Below are 6,000 nucleotides of genomic sequence, written 5' to 3'. Positions count from 1 at the left end.
GGATGACATCACTGATGGAGAACTCACGCACACTAATTGCAGGTGAGTGCATAGCACACCCAAAATATAAGCTTGTTTTAAATCATTCAGCAGACACTCTTATCCAGATCGACTTACAGGAGAAATTATGGTTAAGTTCCTTTCTCAAGGGCACGTCACCTCGTCGTAACCTTACAGTTACATGGTGCAATGTAGCTAGCTACCTAGCCATCCCAGAGAGAGCATTGCATTGCATTTCCGGTCACAACTTGCAGACTTGTTTAAGTGCTGCTGTGTGTTTTGTTGCTAACCTTACTTTGTTACTTGACAACTTTACGTTTTTTACTAAGCGTCCGGGTTAGAGTCCTGCTCCTTGAAAGCGGCAGCTCTACCCTTTAGCTCAGTGTGGATGTTGCCTGTAATCCATGGCTTCTGGTTGGGGTATGTACGTACGGTCACTGTGGGGACGACGTCATCGATGCACTTATTGATGAATCCACTGACTGATGTCAGTGTCAAATTCCACTGACTGATGCCATAGGAAGAATCCTGGAACATATTCCAGTCTGTGGTAGCAAAACAGTCCTGTAGCTTAGCATCTGCGTCATCTGACCCGTTCTGTATTGAGCGAGTCTCTGATTCTTCCTGCTTTCGTTTTTGCTTTTAAGCAGGTATCAGGAGGATAGGGTTATGGTTATGGTCAGATTTTGGTATTTGGTATTTTATTTGGATCCCCAATATCTGTTGAAAAAGCAGCAGCTTCTCTTCCTGGGGTCCACACAAATAAGTTCTCTATATAATACTGTACTTGTTCTTGAATTTGTTGGGTTTGGGGACTATGAAAAGACCCGTGGTGGCATGTCTGGTGGGATAAGTGTGTGTGTCAGAGCTGTGTGCAAATTGACTATGCAAACAATTTGGGATTTTCAACACATTGTTTCACATAAAAGAAGAAGTGATGCAGTCAGTCTCTCCTCAACTCTTAGCCAAGAGAGACTGGCATGCATAGTATTTATATCAGCCCTCTGATTACAATTAAGAACAAAACATGCCACTGTGTTCTGGGCCAGCTGCAGCTTAACTAGGGCTTTCCTTGCACCACTGGACCACACGACTGGACAAGAATCAAGATTAGACTAAACTAGAGCCTACAGAACTTGCTTTTTGGAGTGTGGTGTCAAAAAAGCAGAGAATCTCTTTATTATGGCTTGACCTCTCACCATCTTTGCAACCGTTGAATCTATATGTTTTGACCATGACAGTTTACAATCTAAGTTAACACTGAGTAATTTAGTCTACTCAACTTGTTCAACAGCCACACCATTCATTACCAGATTCAGCTGAGGTCTTGCACTTAAGGAATGATTTGTGAAGATATCCCTCTAGTGGGGTGGGGGCTGTGCTTTGGCAAAGTGGGATTATAATCATGACTGTTTGGCCCTGTCCGGTGGTATTGTCGGACATGGCCACAGTGTCTCCCGACCCCTCTTGTCTCAGCCTACAGTATTTATGCTACAATAGTTTGTGTCGGGGGCTAGGGTCAGTCTGTTATATCTGGAGTATTTCTCCTGTCTATTTGGTGTCCAGTGTGAATTTAAGTATGCTCTCTCTAATTCTTTCTCTCTCTCTCTCTCTCTCTCTCTCTCTCTCTCTCTCTCTCTCTCTCTCTCTCTCTCTCTCTCTCTCTCTCTCTCTCTCTCTCTCTCTCTCTCTCTCTCTCTCTCTCTCTCTCTCTCTTTCTTTCTTTCTTTCTTTCTTTCTTTCTTTCTTTCTTTCTTTCTTTCTTTCTTTCTTTCTTTCTTTCTTTCTTTCTTTCTTTCTTTCTTTCTTTCTTTCTTTCTTTCTTTCTTTCTTTCTTTCTTTCTTTCTTTCTTTCTTTCTTTCTTTCTTTCTTTCTTTCTTTCTTTCTTTCTTTCTTTCTTTCTTAGGACCTGAGCCCTAGGACCATGCCTCAGGACTACCTGGCCTGATGACTCCTTGCTGTCCCCAGTCAATCTTGGTTGTGCTGCTGCTCCAGTTTCAACTGCTCTGCCTGTGGCTATGGAACCCTGACCAGTTCACCGGACGTGCTACCTGTCTAAGACCTGCTGTTTTCAACTCTCTAGAGACAGCAGGAGTGGGAGAGAAACTGAATGATCGGCTATGAAAAGCCAACTGACATTTACTCCTGAGGTGCTGACCTGTTGCACCCTCTACAACCACTGTGATTATTATTATTTGACCATGCTGGTCATCTATGAACATTTGAACATCTTGGCCATGTTCTGTTATAATCTCCACCTGGCACAGCCAGAAGAGGAATGGCCACCCCTCATAGCCTGGTTCCTCTCTAGGGTTCTACCTAGGTTCTGGCCTTTCTCTGGAGTTTTTCCTAGCTACCGTGCTTCTACACCTGCATTGCTTGCTGTTTTGGGTTTTAGGTTGGGTTTCCTTTCAGCACTTTGTGACATCAGCTGATGTAAGAAGGGCTTTAGAAATACATTTGATTGATGATTGATTGATTGATTTGTACCAAATACAAAGCTCTTAGTTTTAGAGATGTTCAGGACCATTTTATTACTGGCCACCCATTTCAAAACAGACTGCAACTCTTTGTTAAGTGTTTCAGTGACTTCATTAGCTGTGGTTGCTGATGCATATATGGTTGAATCATCAGCATACATAGACACACATGCTTTGTTTAATGTCAGTGGCAGGTCATTGGTAAAAATAGAAAAGAGTAGAGGGCCTTGAGCGCTACCCTGCGGTACACCACACTTTACATGTTTGACGTTAGAGACGTTTCCATTAAAGAAAACCCTTCGAGTTCTATTAGATAGATTACCATATCATGGATTCAGAGCTGAGGTTGAAAAGCCATAGCACTTAAGTTTTTTCAACAACAGGTGGTCAATTATATCAAAAATTATATCAAAGGCTACACTGAAATCTAACAGTACAGCTCCCACAATCTTCTTACTATCAATTTATTTCAACCATTCATCAGTCATTTGTGTCAGTGCAGTACATGTTGAGTGCCCTTCTCTATAAGCATGCTGAAAGTCTGTTGTTAATTTGTTTACAGAGAAATAGCATTGTATTTGGTCAAACACAATTTTTTCTAACTGTTTGCTAAGAGCTGGCAGCAAGTTTATAGGTCTGCTGTTAGAACCAGTAAAGGCCGCTTTACCACTCGTGGGTAGCGGAATTACTTTGTCCCCAGGCCTGGAGGGAAGCCAAAGACTTTCCTCTAGCCTCAGATTAAAAATATGACAGATAGGAGTGGCTATAGAGTCAGCTACCATCCTCAGTAGCTTTCCATCTCAGTTGTCAATGCCAGGAGGTTTGTCATTATTGATCATTAACAATAATATTTCCACCTCTCCCACACTAACTTTACAAAAGCACTGCTTTACTTTCATTATTTGTTTTTTTTAATGCATGAATATAATTGCTCACTGTTTGTCGTGGGAATTTCCTGCCAATGAAATGATCATAAAAATAATTGGCATGATGTCACGAATCCCGCCGAAGATGGTGCCTCTTCCTGTTCGGGCGGCGCTCGGCGGTCGTCGTCGCCGGCCTACTAGCTGCCACTGATCCCCTTTTCTGTTTCATTTAGTTGTGTCTGATTAGTTGCACCTGTTTTGTGTTTAGGTTGTGATTGTGGGCTATTTAAACCCAGCAGGCCCGCAGGCTTTTCTCTGTTCGTTTTGTGGATGTGATATTTTCTGTATTTCTCCGGACTGTTTGTGTCCTGTTTTTGGGCCGGTCATTGTATGCGCCTGGTGTTTTGGCGTGACCTACTTTTCTCCGGAATAAATACAGTTGTCCTTTACCCTCTGCTCTCTGCGCCTGACTCCGCACCCACTACTCCTAGAAGTCGTAACACATAATCAAATGGTTTTGTGATGAATAAGCCATCTGATTCGATGAAAGATGGAGTTGAATTTGTCTTTCTGCCCATAATTGAATTTCAAGTACTCCAAAGTTTTTTTCCATCATTCTTTCCATCATTGATCTTGGCTTTATAGTAAAGTTTCTTCTTCTTTTTGTTGAGTGTAGTCACAATATTTCTTAATTTGCAGTAAAGTCAGCCAGTCAGATGTCCAGACAGACTTATTAGCCACTCCTTTTGCCCCATCTCTTTCAGCCATACAGTTTTTCAATTCCTCATCAACCCATGGAGCATTAACAGTGCTAACAGTCAGTTTCTTAACAGGTGCATGTTTATCAATAATTGGAAGGAGCAATTTCATAAATTCATCATGTGCAGCGTCTGGATGCTCCTCATTAATCAGATCAGACCAACAAATATTTTTAACATCCACATAAGAGTCACAGTTATATTTTGTATGATCTCTTAAACAGTATTTTAGGCCCAGCTGTTGGAACTTTGTCTTTTCTGGATATAGCCACTATATTGTGATCACTGCATCCAAGGGGTACAGATACAGCTTTAGAACAAAGTTCTACAGCATTAGTAAAGATGTGATCAATACATGTGGATGATCTTGTTCCTGTAGTGTTTGTCAACACCCTGGTAGGTTGATTAATGAACTGAACCAGATTACGTGCATTGGTTACAGTGAGACGCTTCCTCTTGAGCGGACAGCTGGTTGAAAACCAGTCAATATTCCGGTCCCCAAGAAAGCAGACCTCTGTTTACATCACATATACTATCAGGCATTTCACACATATTATTTAGATACTGACTGTTAGCACTTGGTGGCCTATAGCAACACCCCAAAAGAAAAGGCTTTAGATGTGCCATGTGAACCTGCAACCACAACACTTGAATAACACTTGACATAAGATCTTCACTAAGAATTACAGGGATATGGCTCTGAATATATACAGCACCCCCACCCCCATAAGCATTTCTGTCTCTTCTATAAATGTTATATCCTTGCATTGCTACTGATGTATCATCAAATGAATTATCTAAGTGAGTCTCAGAAATGGCTAATATTGTATATGAATGTTATCTGATGTTACATATTAACATGGGCAATTTTCAGCCCTTTCCTGTGTAGCAGAGATAGACATAATATTGAAAAGAGCAGACAAAGCAAGAGAAAAAAACATACATTCAGCAGTCCATTAATCAATTGGCGTGTGTGTGTGCTGCGGGGTTGAGGCTACGAACCGATAGGCTTGGCTCTCTCATCCCTTCCGGGGTTTTGGAAGGGAGGGTGGACAATGAACCTGTCGTAGTGGATGTAAGCAATTTCTCCACACGCTCTGGCAGCTTTCATGGCTGGGATCAGTTCTTTCCTCTTCTGGTGCACAGAGGGAGAGTGTTGTATGCGTCTCTGTATGTGGAGTAAAGGTAGTCTAGATTTTTTTTTCTCTCCTCTGGTTGCACATGTAACATGCTGGTAGAAATGAGGTAAAACGGATTTAAGTTTAAAGTCCCCGGCCACTAGGAGCGCCGCCTCTGGATGAGTATTTTCTTGTTTGCTTATGGCCTTTTACAGCTCGATGAGTGCAGTCTTACTGCCAGCATCAATTTGTGGTGGTAAATAGACAGCTATGAAAAATATAGATGAAAACTCTCTTGGTAAATAGTGTGGTCTACATCTTATCATTGGATACTCTACCTCAGGCGAGCAAAACCTTGAGACTTCCTAAATATTAGATTTTGTGCACCAGCTGTTATTTACAAACAGACACAGACTGCCACCCCTTGTCTTACCGGAGGCAGCTGTTCTAGCTTGCCGATGCACAAAAAACCCAGCCAGCTGTATGTTATCTATGTCGTCGTTCAGCCACGACTCGGTGAAACATAAGATATTACCGTTTTTAATATCCTGTTGGTAGGATAGTCTTGATAGTAGCTCATCCATTTTATTATCCAATGATTGTGTAACGAGTGCGCTGAGAGTCGGGAAGCAAGTTCAGGGAGTGACTGTTTTAATATATAAAAGAAACAATGATGCTTCCCTTAGGTGAGGTGTTATTCTGTAATGAGTGAGCTGAGAGTCAAGAAGCAAGTTCGGGGAGTGTGTTTTAAGAAATAAAAGAAACAATGAACACAAA

The sequence above is a fragment of the Oncorhynchus masou genome, chromosome 13, assembly GCF_036934945.1.
Source record: "Oncorhynchus masou masou isolate Uvic2021 chromosome 13, UVic_Omas_1.1, whole genome shotgun sequence".
Taxonomy (NCBI): domain Eukaryota; kingdom Metazoa; phylum Chordata; class Actinopteri; order Salmoniformes; family Salmonidae; genus Oncorhynchus; species Oncorhynchus masou.
The sequence above is the reverse complement of the archived record's forward strand: the minus strand, read 5'-3'. Positions refer to the sequence as shown.